This window comes from Aulostomus chinensis, chromosome 14 (genome assembly GCF_037954235.1).
Source record: "Aulostomus chinensis isolate RoL2024-O1b breed Wild chromosome 14, RoL_Achi_v1.0, whole genome shotgun sequence".
Classification (NCBI taxonomy): Eukaryota; Metazoa; Chordata; class Actinopteri; order Syngnathiformes; family Aulostomidae; genus Aulostomus; species Aulostomus chinensis.
In genome coordinates this window covers 11983707-12005039 of record NC_141333.1, presented here as the reverse complement: position 1 = coordinate 12005039, position 21333 = coordinate 11983707, and the positions used below count along the sequence as shown (strand labels likewise).

Sequence of the window (21333 nt, the reverse complement as noted above, 5' to 3'; positions counted from 1 at the left end):
GTGTGTGTGTGTGTGTGTGTGTGTGTGTGTGTGTGTGTGTGTGTGTGTGTGTGTGTGTGTGTGTGTTGGGGGGGCAGTATATGCAAGACAGACGTTAATGTTTTCAATGTCGACAACTCACCTCCAAACATCACTCTGGCTGTGTGGGTTAGAAAGTGCCGGCTGAAACTTTCAAGGGAACAGCTTTTACCTTTTACATTGTACAGCAAAGCTGACAAGTAGCATTCATGGCATATCTTAACCGTCTTTAAAGTTCATTTCTGCCTGCAAAAGTTATCACTGCAGTATGTATCTCAACACTGAACATGAAATACAGGCTGACAGGGAGGAACCAAAGCATTCAATCCCACTTTAACTGACCAAATTGGCGTTTTCTCTTCCAAGGAATAAGACACCTACTGGAACAGTCACTCACAAAAAAAAAAAAACCATTTGGTAAATTCAGGATCCTCCGTACCTCAGAAATCGAGAGAAGTTCTGTTTATTGGTTGAGTTATTCGAGTTTTATTTCCCTTCCAATGTGACATATAGCAAAGTGACAGGATGCACACGGCCTTTTATAAACCACAGAATAGCGTATCAAACCGCACCGAAGGATGATATCCTACTGATCGCTACATTTGAAAGGAGGAAAAACAAGCTGCTTTATTTATCAACTGTAAAACCATGTCTTCTTTCACTTCTAGCCTGATGTAAGAACACAAACTTAAGGAATTTGTGTAAAATAAAACGCATGAGGGTAACCAATAGTTACCTGCTTTTCATTGCCCACCCTAAGAATATGATCCTTACATTTATTAGGTGTTTTAAAAAGAAGTTCTTTGTCCTTCTGTGTTGGCGACAGTGGAGTAATTTAACAAATGCAAATTAAACTGTCGATTTTTTTTAATATTACTTTCATTTTTGAAATCAAGAATTCATTCATCCGGTCAGTCAATGTCCGTTTCATATTCAAACTGACTCACTCTGAAAAAACAGATTTTGGTTTCACAAACTTTCAATCATCCAGGAGTTTCCAGACGAATTTGGTGTATTATACCTTCAAATATATTTTCATATGCACGTTCGAAAATAAAAAGAACATTCATTCATTCGGTATTTTTGCATGGGCACAAGGAGTTAATTGATCCGAGCATGCTGATGGTTATTTGATGGCTTAGTGGCTGAATTTATGCATTGGTGCCCGAATAGAAGCTGAAGGGGAAGCAGCCCTCTTCCTAATACCATGTTGTATTTCTTTAATACAGTCACACAAAGATTTACAGCCGTCACGGCCCACTTGTCTCTGCATATTTATGTCGGAATATTAATAAGGATGTTATCGTTCAAGCTGTCAAAGGATTTTTTTTTTATTACTCTCTTTTTTTTTTTTTTTAATCAGTATTTATTTCACAACAGGCTTCCATGGCCTGCGTTCATTGTGTTGGTCGTCGTTCGGCTCGAAGCAGGAAACTCAGAATTCATGCCAAATTGTTTCGTTCTGCCAAGGTTAGGATTAATTTCAAAAGAACATAATGTGGAAATATGTATACCACCACACAAAGCTGTGTATTATTAATAGAAGAGATAAGGGTCAGACACTCTCCTTGTGGAGGTGGGAGCTGTGAAATGTGTGAGTGGAAACTGTTCTCCAGCTGGTTTTGCTGTTATGACATATGGAGCGAGCGGCTTGTGATCATCGGTCGCTTTTGTTTGGTCCAAGTCATGTGTTGAAGTTGTTTCCACTGGTTTTGTTGATCTCTTCTGTTCTTGCGACATTTATTGCATGTCTTGTCTATGGCGGGAGAGGGACGGCGTCCTCTGAGGTTCCCTCTGAGTCTCCTTTTTTTTCTTCTTCTGTTAAATGTTTTTTTGTTTTATCAGGGTCTGTGATATTTAAGGTTTTACGCTGTGCGCGGTTGTTGTTACTGCCTGATGTGTTGTTTAAAAGAGCCTTTATAAATCGTTGTGGTTGTTTTTTTGGTTTTTTTTTTGTTTGTCTGTTATGCTGGCAGGCACACGGCTGCTGATGAGAGAGCAAGACACCCTCACCTTCCTTAGAAGTAGCTAACAAGCCTGTCCGCTGTCATTTGGATGTACCTTTGATTAAGACCCCGAACACCTACTGCTTGGCTTGATTTCTGAATGCTTAAAATATTAGCGACGCTCTATCAGCTCTTGTCACAGCGGCATGGTGGCTTTGCAGGTAGGGTGACCTTCCCATAACTGAAAGGTCATAGGGGCAATCTCTGCCACTGCCAAAGTGTCCATCAGCAGCCTTGTTTCTTGTTAAAAGGCCTTCGAGCAAGGGACGAGTCATGTTTGGGGTTATACTGGGAGGGGCTGTGCTCAGGGACCCACACCGTCACAGAAATGCACCACACAGCCCAGAGGAAAGGCAACCAGGAACCAGGAATCGGGAACCAGGAACACTTGAACAAAGCTCGTGGTCCGGGGCAGAAGGCTGAGACTTTTAAGTGAAGAAGAAATAGAAAAATAGAATTAGAATCAAAAACTCCTCAGGGTGACGACGCCATAAATTTTTACAGTAAATTACTGGCTACGAGTTGCATTATCTTCACAATAATTTTACCGTGAATATTTCACCGTAAATTACAGTAAGACTACAACTGTATCATGTAAGTTCGCAGCTGTCATGCCAATGTAATTGCTGTGCTGTAGCTCGGAATTTACATACATTTAAATTTACACTTTAAGTAATACTGTAAAAATATTATAAATGTGATTTTTAAACTGTGATTGTACCACATCTGCACAAACGTACTCTAGGTCTGCTCAATATATTGTAAAAACAAACAAACAGTGAAAAAAAAAGAGACTAAATCCGATTTAACACTTGAATTTAACAGGAGTTCAAAAAGTGGAACTGTATTTGAAATGGAATAAGAACCACAATAGTCTCTCTTAAAGCCCGAAACTCAATGGATCAATAAAAGCCTCATCATATTAGAAGAACTGTGTTAAGGCTTATTTACAAATTTCTGCTGGTGCTGAAAATATGGCCCTCGATTAAAATGAGTTTGACACCCCCTCTTTAAAGGAACGGCCAAAACTGAAAATTCTGTCATTTTTTATTCACCCACATGCCAGTTAAGTAGTGAAGTAGGGTCTCCCTTTCCTCATTGGATGCAATGTAAAATTGGCTGTAGAAGAACAAAAATACAATGTCTGTATCCAGAAATGTCAGTGTCGTATGAGGGAGTAGACACAATTTGGCCTAAAACCTTCTGAGGTGTAGGAAGTGACAGAGACAGTCACGTTCAACGTTCAGCACACATTCAGCTAACATGAAAAAACAGCCCCGCTAGCTTGTGCCTCACATCAGAGAGTAGAGGATCGCTTGCCCCGATCCAAAAGAAAGTTGGTTTATCCTCCCACTCGGGAAAGCAACCAACAGAACCACACTCGCTCTGATATTTCAGGCTAACTTTTCTCATTGCTGGATGGGGCAGCAGCCCTCGGTTTGGTGAGCATCGTTCAGCGATGTGTGAGGAGACGGAGATGGGAGAGGAGTATGAAGACAGTGATTGGAAAGGGGCTTTGTAAACACTGGTTCTACAGTGAGAGTCTCAACATAGAATTACCAGGAAATCATACTGGAGAAAGTTGAGAAATCCTGGTAATATTTTAGTGGAGGCTACAGCCAAGCCCACTGCAACGTCGTCGTTCCTCTCTTATTCCTGAACCTCCCTCTGTTATTCCGTCTCTTCCTTTGTGGAGCTTCTGTCGTTCTCTCTGTGTTCCTCTCTTTCTCCTTGCGTTCCTGTTCCAGTCTTTCCTTTTGTCCCCGTTCCTTTCTTTCCTTCTCATATTTCTCCCGCTCCTCCATCAACCACCTGTTCTTCCTTTCTCTATAATTCTCTTTCTCTCTCATCTCTTATTGGCTCAACCAGCTCCTTGAGATTCTCCTGAAACCATGCATCCCTCCTCTGCCTGTATATTTCCTTCTTCCTCAGTCGTTCTTGTTCCTTTTGTTCATCCATTTTAAGAGTAAGTCAGTCAGTGTTCAATCAGAGAATCTTAGGACTGTTACTACTCCGTGTTCTCTCATAAGGAGGTGCATTAATGGCATATTGCAGACTTCATTGGAAGTGATTTGAGCACTGAGATCACATACCAACTCAGGATCACAGCTTGGAGATCACAGTAAGAGATCAGGGACAGTGTTCTGATCAAAGACAAGACAGAGGGACTGTCTCTCAGTGGGCCTCAATCCTGAACTCCTCTGCAAAACATTTGTTGGTGCACATTATTTTAACCCTCCATTTTGGTTTGGGTGGTAACTCAGACTTTCTTTCTTTTTTAAATGTTGATTGATAACTTGACCTGTTCAGACTGATAGGTAACAAACTAAATATGATAAACACACTTGCTGTCACAGTTTGTCACAGGGCCATCAGGAGCAATTAGGGCCTCAGTATGTTGCTCAAGGATACTTTGACATGGTCACTGGGGGAAGTGAGGATTGAACCAGCGAACACTCGGTTGCTAGGTAGCCACTCTACCTCCGAGCCATGCCGCCCAGAAAAAGGGGAGTGTTTTCATGAAAAGCTCTCAGATGTTAGACAGGCTGCAGCACCTTCTCCACCTCCCTTGTACTCATAACCCTTTTGCAACGTTGCCTCATACACTCCTTCATTTTCATACTCTGACACAAGCAGCCAACCTGCTCATCAGGAACAATAAGGGTTTAGTGTCTTGGTTCGGTGTCTTGGTCAAGATACTCCGACGCCCTCTGGAGACGAGTATCAAACCAATAACCTCCTGATTACCAGATGGCCACTGTACCTCCCAAGCCATGTATGCACCAGGTGTTCAGTCCAGCAGTCATTATCAGATTATTCTTGGATGGATAATTCAACAATATTGCTATATCAAGTCCACCCATGCTTGTTTCCAGAAAATATATACTTGAGAATGTCCTTGTTTCTTAAAAACTAACAAAATCCTTCAACTCTTCATCTGCTTGTAGAGGAACGTGTTCAACTTATGACATTTGACAGGTGCAACAAGACTCTAAATATACATGCGATTAACCACAGTCTTCTGCTGGTCAGGCAGTCATGGTCACTACAGGACCCACATGTCATTGTAGTTGTTGGCTTTCTGAAGAACATTTTGTAATGGGAGTCTAACCAAGGGTGTTGGGGTCATGGCAGCTCCTCACCACTTGCCATATGGCCAGAATCAAGCCAAAGCTAATGTGCCAGCTTTCGGCTGCATAATGTGTTTTCCAATCCCTGTAATTCCTGAAGGATTTACCTTGTGGCATAGATCCTGCAACTGTTTGACCTGTGATTACAACAAAAGACGATCGATGTATCAGCTGTGAATCAGTATCAGCTGATATTTTCTCTGAGAACATTTTTTTTCATTAAAATAAATAGCGATGATTTATGATCGGGATAGCCTTATTGTTGCCTTCATTAAAACCAATTTACTGCCAATGCAAACTGAACATCCCTTTCTGCTGCAGGCAGCTTTCCATCAAAAAGCACTGAACCAGTGAAACCTTGTTAATTTTTTATCATGAAGTTGTCACAAAACATGCAGTGTTTTTTGTCATTGACCTTCGCACTGACTGTTATCGATCATCAGGTGGCATCTAAAAAAAAGACAACGGTCATTTTCAGAATTTCTAGACAGCGGATCAGTCTGAAATATTGCAGAGAGTAATGGAACAAGAGGGGTCAGCCACAGTGAGCTGGTAGATGAGAGCTGTAGGCGATAGGCTGCAACTTCAATTTCTCAGCAAGGTAACCGACTCCTTTCACTCTGCTCTGCTTATTCGCAGCCATGTGACGTGTGCAGCATAAAATCACAACACGCTTGCTCACAGATGATGGGGGGGGGGGGGCAATTACATCCTGAATTCTTCATTAAAGCTGTTTGGCTGCTTCCTGGGTTCTAGAAAGTGTCATATTATTAAACAGAACTCAACTGACACCGCCAGTAGCTACAGGTCTCGCCAAATCAAGCCTGACTGTAACTTTCAAATTCAGGAACAAACCTTAAACCTACAGTTGAAGCTTCATAACAAAAAAAATACAACAGGCGCAGCTGGACAGTAATGCAAGGCGATAAAATGACACTGTAAAATATGTTCTCATTATCTGCGTGGTGATGTTATGATTGAAACAATAGCAGGGTGATACACATTCAGAGCGTATCATTTTTACTGCCATTAGCTCTCAGTAAACGATGGTTTATGATTGTCTCCGTGAAATGTGCTGCTGTTTAGTCATCAGACAAATGGGTCGCCAGCCACGGAGTTGTGTATCCGTGTGGGATCTGTGGGGAGGGAGGATGCATGTCAAAATAGAGATGAGTCACTCCAGCTGATAAAGGCCTACAGTCATGTCTCCAGCAGGCTGCCCGAGGTAGTTAAAATCTTCTTTCATTACACTGCCAGCCCAATCTGTCCTTTCGAACAGATTTTTCACATTATGGCCCCGTTGTAACTTCACACCATATTGTACTTTTGTTTATCCGCTTTGTCAAAACTGTGCCTTGCGAGTCATTACATGTCATAGTGCGATACTTGTGTACACACATTTAAACCCACTCATGGAGAACAGAGGGATTTCTTTACAGATGAGATGTAGCAGGGGAGCAGCTCTGTCTTGTTGCAGAGGCTTCTGAGAGCATGTTCTCCTTTCATCTGCTGAAAGGGGAAGAGAAGACTTGCTGAGGGGGAAAAAAAAGCACACACACACACACATATTAAAAAAAAACAAAAAAAACAAGACGTTTTAATCTGGACTTCTCGGTCCAAGCATTTCACATTTATTAATGCGGCTGCATGAATGTTACAGTTGAAGTAAAAAGGATTTCATGGCATCGGGTTTTTTGGCACTTTTTACTTTGGTAGACGGTGCACCGTGAGGAGTAACACACAAAATGAGAGCAAGAGGGGATTACTGTGCGTGTGTGAAAATATGCAACAGTCTCAACCCATTTCAGGTGCATAGTAGGGTTCTTGACCAGCTGATCCGCCGAGGAATTATTCCCATCTAAACTGCATATTTGTGTCAGCAGTTCCGCTTCTGAACATGAAAACATGTTTTTTGTCTACATTTCTGTCCTCCTTCTCTGTATAGTGATGTAAAGGGGAAAAATAGCCACATGTTAGCATCGCAATCACATCGTTTGAAGATTTTAGGGTGGGATTTCTCATCACCTGAACATTATAACATTGTCAGAGCAACGGGGCTCTCTAGTTATGGTCACACTTGCTAACACATGACTCATACGCTGCACATTAAAGGCAGCAGGGTTAGATATGGCTGTGATTGCTCCCTCATCTCTGCGGATCATTTAATCTCTGTGTGACATTTATCCCCCTCCGAGATCCTGTGTCACCTCAACAAATTAGGCGTTTGCATCTGTGCAGTACCTTCACTTCCCCATTGCTATCGAAACACCACCCATGAGAAAGTTTCACCACACACACACACACACACACACACACACACACACTGGCATTACAGCCACAGTGTCCCATGATGTAAAAAGCAGTGTAACCACTCGATTTTTGTTCTTCTCTGCTGCAATGGAGAGAAATCTGGAGCTGCAGGCGTGTGCTGATGGTGAAAAATCCGGCAATAGATTTAACGACAAGAAGAGTAAAGACGTACTTCTGGAGTGGAAGAAAGTGCCGTTGCATCGTGTCAGCCTGTGCAATTATGTAAACACAAAAATAATAAAAAAACCAACCCACAAGTATTATTTTGAACTATGCTAAGTGTTGCAGAAATGGCTTTATGTTTGTCAAATATCCGTTGGTGCTATTGTAACACTGTTACTTCGCTGGCAAGATGGATTTTTTTTTTTAATTTGGCCAAAAGCATATATTTACAACATATATGATGTAAATTACGATAAAAAACAGCTTGTATGATGATTATATGTTGTAGACACATGCGTGACACTGCTGATACAATGACATGCTGATAACATCGTACATGCAAATTATTTTGAAAACAATACTGCGTCGATCTATGTTTTTCTGTTCATGCATTGCTCAAGTTTGTATTTTTAAGATTCTTCTCCAATGAATCACGTCGACTCATTTTGATATCGCAGCGCCGAATGTAATCCACAACGATTGGACTTTTTCATTTAACAGTCAAGCACCAGTTGCCACACCACAATTCCAGCAATCTTCTCCTCCAGCTTGATTTGACACATGTAACTGCTGGGGGTGAAAGCCTTCCTTTTAAAACTTGACTTACTGAGATGAAACTGCATGGGTTCTGTCTTTAGGCTGAGCCCTTATTATCATGAGAAACTCAAACAACAATGACATCCTGAACTCTTGACTGCTCTTTATTATTTTTTTCCTCCTTTACTGTTCCACTCTTCCTCTTTACAAATCACCATCTCCAGCACACATATGCTGACCTATTTACGGTCTACCCTGACCATTATCTCATGTAGGAGGCAGAGGAATGAGAGATCGGTATCAAGCCCAACTCGCCCCTCTTCACATCACATGGCTAACATCCTCCTCAGCTGCCATTCTTCTCCCCTTTTCTGTTAATTAAGATTGTAGATGTGATAATGTATTAAATATGCACAGCACCTCTCATCTAAGAATATCTTGTCACGGTGAAGACGGGAGAAAGAGGCATCGCTCCATAACTGCTCACATGGGCATATGCGATGCGTGGGGGAACAAAAATGAAAACATTAAAAAAGGAAAATACAGTTGTTGAACTGAAAATCGTTCAATCTTTTCGTTGAAGTTGGTGTATCTGAGTCATTATCTGTAAAACTGGGGGGGGGATACGGCAGCCTACTTTCTGTCGACTTTGCCCCAGTGTGATGTCGTGCTTTACAGGGTTAACGTTTTCAAAAATATGAGACATAATCCTGTGTGTGATGAAAATGCTTTGGACATTAATATGGATCAGTGTGGATCCACAGTGAAAAAGTCATCGCCCACACCCATGGAGTGAGTCAGTGTGGAAAAGTGTTTCTAGGCAAGAAGTTAAATGGAGGGTTTAAGCTCCAGGTCGTTGCTTTTCTCTTTGATGTCAGGACAGAGATAGATTATAATTACAGAGTAGCACATCGGGAAAAAAAAGGCCTCAGCGAATCGCAGTTTATTCTTTATATGCAATGATTCTGTCATTCTCATTCATTACTGGGTGCATTCAGTATTGAGTTCATTTTTTCATAAGTCTTGAGTCCAAAAACACAGTCCTGTCAACTACATTTGAATTCACCTCCATCTTTCTCATTTAATCCAGCGAGTGAACACCTTCTTGATGACGTCTCAACTTTCATTTGATGGTGAGCATTTCCTGAGGATAAGCAGCGTCACTGATACAATGGAGAAGCCTATGTGGCTTTAGTATGCTCTTTATTTGCATAGGAGTTCAGGATTGAGGCCCACTGAGAGACAGTCCCTCTGTCTTGTCTTTGATCAGAACACTGTCCCTGATCTCTTACTGTGATCTCCAACTTGTGATCCTGAGTTGGTATGTGATCTCAGTGCTCAAATCACTTCCAATGAAGTCTGCAATATGCCATAAATGCACCTCCTTATGAGAGAACACGGAGTAGTAACAGTCCTAAGATTCTCTGATTGAACACTGACTGACTTACTCTTAAAATGGATGAACAAAAGGAACAAGAACGACTGAGGAAGAAGGAAATATACAGGCAGAGGAGGGATGCATGGTTTCAGGAGAATCTCAAGGAGCTGGTTGAGCCAATAAGAGATGAGACGGAAAGAAGAAGATGAGAGAAAGAGAATTATAGAGAAAGGAGGAACAGGTGGTTGATGGAGGAGCGGGAGAAATATGAGAAGGAAAGAAAGGAACGGGAACAAAAGGAAAGACTGGAACAGGAACGCAAGGAGAAAGAGAGGAACACAGAGAGAACGACAGAAGCTCCACAAAGGAAGAGACGGAATAACAGAGGGAGGTTCAGGAATAAGAGAGGAACGACGACGTTGCAGTGGGCTTGGCTGTAGCCTCCACTAAAATATTACCAGGATTTCTCAACTTTCTCCAGTATGATTTCCTGGTAATTCTATGTTGAGACTCTCACTGTAGAACCAGTGTTTACAAAGCCCCTTTCCAATCACTGTCTTCATACTCCTCTCCCATCTCCGTCTCCTCACACATCGCTGAACGATGCTCACCAAACCGAGGGCTGCTGCCCCATCCAGCAATGAGAAAAAAGTGCAGAGGTAAGGCTGTTAGCCTGAAATATCAGAGCACCATGGACCCGGTGGTGTGACACCTCCCCGCTGGAGCCTAACGTCAGCAAGACCAAGGAGATGGTGGTGACCTTCTCCGGAAGACAGAGGGAGATGGCTGCTGCCATCTCCACCATTATCCGTGGGTCATTGGGGGAGACTGTGACGGAGTACAAATATCTGGGAACCATCTCGGTCCACCTGAGATTCTCGTCCAACATGGAGCTGGACCTGAAGAAGTGCCACCAAACAATGTACCTGCTGAGGAAACCGAACTCCTTCTCTGTCAGTCGCAAGATCCTTCTGACCTTCTACACATTTATGGAATCAGTCTTATTGTTCTCAACGGTCTGCTGGTTCCACTCCATCAACCTTCAGGAGAAAAACCGCTTACATAGCATCATCAAGGTGTTTTCTGAGATAATTGGACCCCCCATTCGCTCCCTGACGGCTGTGTATGAGCAGGTTCACAGCATGGCTGCCCAGATCCTGAAGAACCCCTCACACGCTCTCTTCCTGGCATTTGAGAGGCTGTCATCCAGTCGCAGGCTACGGTGTCCAGCCAGCAGGACCCAGCGGAGGAAAGCTGGCCACCGTTGATCCACAGACCAGTTGATTGAAAGTGCAGCCCAGTTTTTAATCTCATGAACGTTTGGCTCAGTGATTAAAAGTCATATTTCCAACCTGTACTGCGTTTCCTTCAGTTTGTGATCTGTTCAACTACATGTCCAAGGTTTCTCTCTGTTCTAAACATTCAGACCGGAGTCTCGGTAGAAGGACTTTGATTGACAGCCCGCGCTATGGCAGATGATCAGGATCAACTGAACTCAAAATTGTGGTCCAAAATATGTGATTTATACTTGCTTAAAATAATGGAATAATCATGTTTAAATCCATTCAAGTGATTGAGAGGACTGGTTCTTTCTAAAAATAAAAAAAAATAAATAAAGAGAAGAAACAAAAGACAAATTTACTGCATTTCCCCAAAACCTCGCCTCTTGGATTAAGTCAAGGACCCGAAACCCACACAAGTCTAGATGTATCTGACGGATGCTATAATAACAAGACAGCATCAAGAGCAGTATATAAATGTGTCGAACTGGATAGGAAATGATAAGTACATATTATAGGATTCAAAAACCTAAAATTGCAGCAGACTGTTTTTTTTGACAAACAATTTATAAACAAAAAAAGTCTCATGCCACATCATGATAGGGTTGGTTTGGATCATTTAACTTGGTTTAACCTGGTTGAAGCTGACAGTTTCTATTGTACCTGCAAATCTGAAGAGTTTCATCGAAGAACTAACAAAGTAGAGATCATCTGGATGACTGAATTAGCTTGACAACGACTAATCACAATCCCACGGTTCTATGTGACACGGGTTCAGCAGACTCGTATGTGGGTGTAGAGAGAAAGCAGGGAAGGATTTTTTTTTTCTGCAACACGTTTCAGCTGTTGTTTCACAATAACAGCAAATAAATTAATTTGAAATGGATACAGGGATGAGGTTTCCTACTAAAATACGACTGAAAGTATTAATAAAACAGAGGAAATGGGAATTAGAAATAAAGCCTCGCTCTTAATACCCGTGTTACACTTAAAAGAGAAGAGTGTTCCTTCTCGTATAAATCCTGTCCAATCTAATGTTTAATAGTAGGTGTTTGGGCAGTATGATTCATAATGGGTTTGGCTGCATTCACCCAAAATTTTGTCATTTTTTTGTTTTTGTTTCAATGCATTTCTTTTTTTTTTTTATAAATTGCTGGAATTATAATCAGTAATAGATGCTTCTTAAATATCCTCACCTGATGGGGGGAGGGGGACTCTGTGATGAAAATGACATCGCTCCATTGCCCGTGGACATTTTGTACAATAATTACTCTACGAACCAAGACAATAATTGGCAGATGAATTGATAATGAAAGTATGATCCTCGTAGCACTGAATGGAGTGCAGTGACTCAATGATTCTGTCCTCATCTGGAAGAACTGCGCGTGAAGAGTCTCAGTGGAATAATAACACATTAAAACCGCCTGGCATTGATATTGCAGGGAAATGTAAAAAGAATATGAGTGTGTCTAAAGGAACAGATTTGCTATTATGGCCCCTGACATTTCGTTAGCCACTAATCATTGTCATTTCTGTGTGTATGTGAGACAGTGTCTGTGTGTGTGTGAGTGTGAGTTCATCTCAGCTCCTGTCTTTCCACTGTGTTAGTATTTGTACATCTCGTATGCATATGTGTTTCTGTATTACCACTAATTCCAATCCTCATCATGGAAATAGATATTAGCTATAGTTAATTAAAAGCAGTAAGAACAAAGGTCAACCACTTGGCTCTCTTCTCGAAAGAGGGAGTAGAAAAAGACATAATTGGAGGCTCATTTATGCATTATGCAATACCTCCGCATTAAGGTAGATTTCACAACATCTCTGTTGCACTTTTATTCAACAACCAGTAGCCATAGTCCTTGAAATGAGAGTACTTGTATACACAGCGAGCACTATGAACTGGGTGGGTGTGGGCGATGCCTTTCATAACATTGTCAGTAGGGTTGCAACTGTTCAGTTAGCCCACGGTTCGGTTCGTTACTCGGTTAGGGTTCACAGTTTCAGTACGGTTTCCGTTTGTGTTTTGAATTAAAAAAAAAAAAAGATCAACCTTCCAAAAGACTCCCTTAATTTTGCTTTTAAGAAAACTAAATTATGACAATAATTAGCCTTAATTAATATTTAGCTTATAAGAGAGCGATACCTGTGGGTAGCGCTGAGCAATGCTTGCACAGTTTTATTTTGGTCCACTGTTTTCTCTCCCTTGTCGTTAAAATTGACAGGGAAACCGAAATGTCCCCACACTACAGATTTGAATGAAGCGGTGCTTCTTCAAACTCCGGTCTCTCCACCCATCCGCTCGCCATAACATTTTTTTGTTGTTATTTTTCTTCGTCTCGGCGTGTGTGAGCCGTTAGCTGCGCTACGCTAGTAAGTGAGACCAGCCGCTGTTCCGCTATGTGCTCGGCTCATAGTACACGGTCGGTGCTTGACAGCGATTGGATATTTACTCGCAGGGTGCACTCTGACTTGATATGGTTGCTGTCCCCGTTTACCCAGCTAGCAAAGCATGTTAGCCGTGGATAGCAGCGTTGCCAAAAACAGCCCCACATCAGCAAAGGTGCCACCACAAACAATGTAACCCCAATCTTTGATATTACTACTTAAAATGAGCAGTGAAATTTGCCTCAGGGATAGTACTGGGGCCGTGGAAAAGTAACGGCCCCGACTTTTTTTTTAATAGCTACAAAAACATCACTACTGTGAAAATAGAAGGGCTAACAGTATGTTTATGAGTGTTAAATTCTGGATTAGTAAACCATTCTTTGAAAACCATGAATAACACCAACATTGAACTGAGTGTTGTAACGATCTAAATTCAGAATTTTCATCACCCAGTGGTGTGAGCCAATGGCTTTTGTGGTGTTAAACAATTGGTGCTTAGAGGTGCAAATAACAACAGAGACATGGATTCTTCTCACACTTCTATGTGGATCCAAGCACAGTCCTCCGGGCAGTGTTTATCATACGGTGCAACCTTTATCAACAGTAGGATTGCCTTAAAACAGATTTGCTGTGCGTGAAGCATTGGCAGACATCTCAGAGATACACTGGCTTTAATTGGGCAGATAAATATCACAGGCGCTGCTCCCTGCCCCTGCAGGACTATTGAATACATCACGCTGAATGCAGACTGACCACCAGCAGTGGGGAGCCGCCTGCCTGTCTCATCCCTGAAATTCATCTGGAGCCCTAAAGTACAATTAAAGAGCAGGGAGAGATTTCCTCCCTCAGTCGCCCTCCTTGAGTTTTAGCTGTGTTAGAGAGTCCAGTGGTCATCATTATTTATAGGCCGAGAGGAGCATGACAAGGGATTTAGTATCTAAGACTCAAAAGCAGGCAAATCTTTGAAAGGACATTTTCATAATTCGTCGCCTTCTTGAAATAATTGCCTAAGTCACTTTTTCCGAGTTTTCAGAAAAAACAAAAAACTGGAGACAAAACAAGGATTTGTTTTTGCCCCCCCCAAAAAAATAAAAAAATAAAAAAAATGACTGAGGCATTTATTTTAAGAAGGTGACAATATTTATAAAGATCAGAGTCTACGCTGCCCCCAGTATGAACACCGTTATTTGAACAATCAGCGCTCTCGACTAACATCGTAAACAAATAGCATGACCTGACATCTGTATTCTGCAAAGCACAAGCTCAGGGTTTTTCATAATGAGCAATTTATTGAATATTCATGTCTTTGGCCTTTTCCAAAGACCTCAGTGGGTATGAATTGCCCCATAGTACCTACGTGTTGTTCAGTCCAGATCTTCTCCCATCACCCCGCGGGACAGATTGTGCTGAAAAGTGGTCGATACAGAGCGCCATCAGAGAATGAATGTGGCAGCTGACACACAAACGCACACACACACACAACCGAGAATGCACATGCTGAATGCACACATCTTTAGTGTTTGTGCAAGTGTACATGTGCACTCCCACACACACACTGAGAATAATCACTTATCCTTGTCAGCACTTGAACCTTGAATTGTTTGACAGACTGTGCTATTTATCATGGATTTACATGACTCATCAGTGAAAGAAATGAGTCAGGACACAGAGTTCAGACTATGAATGAATGTGTTCAAGCATTCACTCCCCCCCCCCCATCCCAACCCTACAAAAAAAAAAAAAGTCCTCATAGAAATTCAAACTCCATCACTCCCCAATGACCCAATCAGAGATACATATTAATATTTTAAGGTAATGGCTTAATTTCATTACAAATGGATGAACAAAAAGAGTATTGCTCGTCGCCCTGCAATGGGTGCCCACGCTTTTAAAATACACCCATCATAACTGTCAAGGGCACTTTGAGTGTGACAGCTGACAGTTTCTATGCCCAAAAAGGCTTTCCACAGCTCAAAGAATTAATTTCCCTGGAGTGAATGGGGAGTTTCAAGAAAACATCTCTGAAAATGCAGATGCAGTGTTGTGTTTTGTACGGATGGGCATCTTAATGTGTAAGATTTAGTACGGTCCAGCAGGGTGTGTAGCCTTATTTTGATCAAATTGGAGTTTTTTCCAGAATAGTGAAATTATCATAAGAACTGAATTAACATACAGAGTAACTCAGTTCTTATTCTGACTAAAAGAGTCTGCACAGAGCCTATAAAGACACCGGCTGAGCCAATCTCCTTTCCTTTGACTGGCTTTAGTGTGTATCGCTGCTAGCTTCCAACTGCTCCCTCCCCATTAATCATGACCTCGGTTTTAAAGATTGAACTTTGACCTTTGACGTTGCATCAAGGCCCAGTGACAGATGGAGACAGAGCTTTGTTTCCTCACATCAGATCATCGATTTTACACACACACACACACACACACACACACACATAGAAATGTTCTCACAACTGGAGCGCTGACATGCACAGAGGATCACGCACAGCAATGGTCGGTTGGTCACTGGCTGATATTTGGGTGTAGGCAAGCAGCGTGGCCTCAGCGTTTCAGTTGAACAGTTGTTTATATGAAATGAGCCTTTTGCTTGGCCGCAGCTATCAAAGACGCTCTGTTACCATGCTGCTAATTGAAAAACCAGTGATCATCTTTGAGGCTGTACAAAAAAAAAAAAAGAGTGGCCCATGCAGAGGATTTTTGTTTATCACAAGCAAGATGCTGAGGCTGAAAGACACTGATTAGCATGAATAAATTAGAAACTATTTCAATGAGTGGGTGATAGCTTATCTTTGAATTACATGCCCAGCACAGCCCTCCCACTGAAGATTAATTGCCTCTCACAAGGTATTTCAAAAAGTTCATTTTCATCAATTGATCCTGCTTAATTCATGAATTCCCCGGAAGTGCATGAAAATGGGTAACAAGCTCTCTGAGGGAATTGTTTCTGCATCGTTAGCCTCATTGGTAATTGCCCATCAATGTATCGGATGTGACATTTGCAGAAGCATGTTATTTTTGCACCATTAGATCATGAAAGGATTATTATCATGACCTAATGGTGAATTACAATAATGCGCTGCGTAATGTAGTCAGATTTCTCCAAGAAGCAAAGCTTGTTTTCAATGTGTTCAACAGCGAAAAATGATCTTTGTCTTGTTTATCAGCCTGATCAACTCACGAGTTGCCAGAACAATGCCAGGCGAGATACTCCGCCTCCTGTACTAGCGGCGTGAATATTAACCGATGCACTAGATGCACCGTTTGCTCTCTGTGAGTGGCATGACACCCCACTCTCCTCCCCCAATCTGCCCTTTTCATTTATACAATGATGTTGACAGACAGCGGACATGTCCCCCCCCCCCCCCCCCCCCAAAAAAAAACGAAAACGTTCAGCGTAAGTGGTAGACTTTGCTGCGGTAGTGAAGCAACAATCCTTTTTCATAGAAGTACATCCGACTCTTATTCAGTGTTCGGTGTACCTCCGTAGCGCTGGTTTGGGATCCCACTTTTGGAACTGATTCACTTTTTTCTCTCATGCCAAACAAGTTAGCTAGCAGCTGGAAGGCTTCCCTGTCAGCTCCTTCAGCTGAGGTAACACTTTTTCTCTCCTCATCCATCCAGATATGGGTTTTTTTACCTTAACGCCCACCATGATGATGTTTCCCTTAACTGTGTGATGCTTGACTTCAGGTTTAAATACCACAGCGGGATCGACAGAACATGCAGAGAACGCCCGGGTCATTCAAGGACTTAAGGACTTATAGTAAGAGTAAATCAATATTCAGATGCTTCACCTCGGGATGTTAGTCCACCTTGAAAAACTACAGTTTCTCTCAGATCTGAGCCAAATTCTATCAGCAAATTCATAAAAGGCAAATCACTGTTTAGGTTTTAAAGCAGATGAGATGCTCAAAAAGGTTTCACCACTGCATTGTTCCCTAAGTCCTGTCTGTTTATTGTTGTTTTTTTCCCCCATATTATTAAGACATTATTATTAAAATTTAGGGACTCACATTGCTGGACTGATCTGTATATATTTTATCATATTAGATTGATCAAACTGTACCCTGACAGGGTTTAATTGCATTTCACCCAATAGTTGTGGGTTTAAAATGTAGCGAAATTAAATCAGTCTCAGTCGTACTTACCTTTACCACATGCAAAAAATACTTACTTACTTCAATCGCAACAAAAGTTCTCTCATGACTCTTTCCAAGCAGAGCAGGTCCAGTACGACACTCCTTCAATGAATTTACACCAACAATTCTCCATGAGCAAGCACATCCTGCAACAGGGGCGACGAAAACCTTCCCTGTAACAGGCAGGAACGTCGAGCAGATCCAGGCTCAGTAGGGACGGCCATCTGCTTTGACCGTTTGGGGGGAAAGAGAGCAGGAGAGCGGGGCAGAGACAAAGATGGATGGACAGAAATACAGAAGGAAAGAGGGACAGAGATAAAGAGGGAGCAAATGATGGACAGAGGGGGCATGAGCAGGTGATGCTAAGGGTGGCAGCCTCTTATGTAGCCTCCTCCAGCAGCAGCAGCAGTCAGGGATCCCCACAGGTTTGTCAACATTGGTCAATATGGACCTGTTGCACAGGCACATACACATGCAGTCTCTATAAAAGCCTTAACCTACACCGTTAGCAGTATTACAAATGTTGTTGTTGTTGTTTACTGTCTGACAGAACAGTTCCACCAATAACTGAGAGCCCAGACACAGTGAGAACTGCATTGCGTCTGGGGGTAGAATTGTCCAATGTTCTCTCTTTCTCTGAGGCTATCGTCACCTCACCGCCACATTATTGTTACCACTGTATTGGGGTCATTTCTGTTTCCGTCAAACAGGAATGTAGCCTTTAAGCGTAAAAGTGGGCCAGTGAAATAAATGGAGAGAAGAAGAAGAAAAAAAATCCCCACTTCAGGGTTACACCTGAAGTAACGAGCATATGTTTTACTGTAAGAATTTGTGCCAGGTGCTTTTACAGTGATGCAGTGAGGTGCAGGTGCTGATTAAGACACAGTAACAAAAATAACAACTAGGTCACACCTACGCAAAAAGCCACTACAGGAGAATCCCATGATGGAGACGACAGTTTGCACTTCTATGATAGGATAGAAAATGTTATCACATAACAGCAGTAGTCTGTCGTCTGTTCCTCGTGCTTCCGCTGACATGCATTATGTCCCACTGTACGTTTCCCGCAATATCACACGCTATCAGTGGACCCTCAGGCAAATTCCTGCAGTACATCAATAGGGTAAATCACTGAATTCATCATACGTAATGATACCATTATAAAATAATGTTCATCAGCCAGTGTGCACTTGCCAGAAATCTATTTGTGTCTTGAGTCGTTTGCTGTCTGGCACCATTCCTCACATCTCAATTCTGTATTAATCCACCCAGCATCTTTAGCCACAAGGAGATCTTAGAATATGAAGGGATGCCAAAAACCGACAAGCAATAAGTGCTGATGAGGTTTTATGTCTTCAACCCTGCTATTCCCGCACTTAGTCCACCCCGGCTGCTGCTGGGCTCAAAAAAAAGGAAAGGAAAGGAAAACATCCCTTTTTTTTTCTCCCCCTGAACATCTTTATTGTCTTTTATTATTGGTGTATATATTGGTGTATGGGCGTGTGTTTTTTTTTCTCCTGAAATGATTGAGATTGATATGTGTAATAACGCTTGGGAGAGTGCCAGGTGATATTGGAGGGGAAAGCAAGAGTGACTTTAAAACTTTTAAAGACAACAGCGTAAGTGTGGCTGAACATTGGATTCTGTACTCTGAAACTGAAACATATTCTATCAAAATTGAGTTTTTACAATCCATTACAAGTCAACTACCTGAGCCCTAAGGTCCATAAAAATGGGAGGCATGTCAGAAAGAAGTAGCTTAACTTCTATTTTCACGTTTTCATCAACGTATTTTAAAGTGTTACATTAAAAAGGCCCTCAAGTTGAGCTGGGTTTTGTCACGGTCCCGGGAATTCCTTAACTTTGTCTTGGTCTCCGAACAGCGTGCAACAGGACCAACGGCAGCACGCCACAAAAGAACATCTGCACCTCTCCCAGCTGTAGTCAGCCCCTCACAACCTCTCTCCGTTTTCCACTTCAGTAGAACGCTCCTTCTACAGGTTTTTTTTCTTCTACAGCCGTGCATTATTTGCTCCAAACCAGTTGATGAAAGCAAACCCAATTTCCACAGTTCCTTTTTGCAATTTAGACGAAATACTACTACAGTAAAACAATGCTAAATTTTAGTTCTTTCCAGCCATTACTGTTATGGGTTGCTGTCTCTAATTTCTTGAAGGAGCAATGAAAAACAAAGAAGAAATGCCCCGCCAATCATAGCGGATTTCTCTTTCTACATGGATGAACTTTTACCAAAGTTAAGTACTACAAATGATCTGTGCCTGTTTTACAGCGCTGCAAATAATAATCCCTTTGAGTAACGTAATCTGTCACTGTTTGTGTTTAGTTTTTTACGTTTGACACCTAATTAGTGAACTGGAAGTTTTGCTGCCAGCAGTGAGAAAAGGGAATTGAAAACCTTTAGGAATAGCTGTGTGGGAACTGTCTCATTACTGAAATGTATATTACCCCCCTACAAATACGGGTTTATTTGCAGGTGTATAATCCATCTACATCTATGTGTTTTTAACAGCCTGAGGTTTGTTGAAGCTTTCAAATGGGTGATCATGGAATTGCAATGAGCCATGATGAAAAACTAAAACGCAAATCGGCGTGATCCGGTTATAAAGTGCTGCATGTCGTTGATTAAAGACGATCTGCGGTCAGATCTATAAGCATCTGCGTTTTAATAAGACCATTACATTTTATTATGTTTGGCCAGGAAATCTGCCCAGGGCTGTAACGACACCTTTGTTTATTTCTTCTTTGTGTGTAGGATGTTGGTGGACAAATGAAAGATCTGACTAACAGAACATGAAGAGGAGAGTTTTCTCTTTTTTCCTCTGTCTCGTCTCTCCAGGACTCATCTACTACCTCCCCGGCACCCATACTGGCCTGCATTATAACAAGTGGCAGCGCTTCCCTTCTGTGCTCTAATTGGGTAGCTGGATGGCAGCAGGTTTAGCCAGTAATGGGGTCCTGCAATCTCGAGGCAGAAGTCAGCCCGGAGATGCATGTCAGGATTCATAGAGGAGCACGGTTCTGTGTAGATCCAGAAGAAAACTGCTGCATTTTAATAGTGCAGCTGTAAGCATTTCCCTAATTCAAGGTGGCGTCATTCGAGGCTTATTTATTCACCCGTGGCGTTCGCCAGAAGGGAGATGACGCCACCCAGATCAGCTGTGGCAGCGCACTCTCAGCACCTCCTGCAGGGCTGGAGATGGTGGGAAATTAGAGAGGAATGGGCAAACATGACAATCATGGCATTGTTAATGAATTATCCCGTATAGAAAACAACAAGCTGTGTGTGTGTGTGTGTGTGTGTGTGTGTGTGTGTGTGTGTGTGTGTGTGTGTGTGTGTGTGTGTGTGTGTGTGTGTGTGTAGGAATGAAGAGAAAGGTTACAATGTTCTGTTGTTAAGGGCCCGAACAGTCACGAATGTCTGTGTAATGTTTGAAGGGGTTGAGGAGGTGTAAGAGGCATAATATAGAGCACTCAAGAGACAAGTACCCTCGACAAAAAATACAAATAATGGACTTTGCAGGCTTTTAAGGTAATACGAATTTCTAGAACAATGTCTAAAAGGATTTTATATGACACATTTCAACCTTGATGTAACCTTTTTTTCTAAATGTAACCAAATTCTCATATGCATTTTTTACCAGTCAACACCACAATCTAACGTTAATATCACACCAGCCTTTAACCTGTTATTACCAGCATGAGATTCACAAAACATCCAAGGGTTTCCAGGACTAAGGGGATTTATTTATTTTTTTTAAGAATGTAATTTCAACCCATCAATACTCAGTCATAATGAGATTTTTGACAATGTCTGTGGCTGTATTGATACTCTGTCTTTGAGTATTTATCACATCGCTTGGCCAGATGTCAACTTGTTTTATTGTTCATGGTGGTAAAAGCTTATTATTACCCTAAACATTGCAGCGGACACAAAGTAAGCCCTACCTTCTTATC

The 21333-nt window shown here is 41.9% G+C and overlaps 1 protein-coding gene across 1 annotated transcript in view; it reads left to right on the top strand.

The window, feature by feature from the left end:
* negr1 (neuronal growth regulator 1) overlaps positions 1–21333 on the top strand; it is a 147842-nt gene that overhangs the window by 46435 nt on the left and 80074 nt on the right. The gene's annotated exons all lie outside the window — the stretch shown is intronic.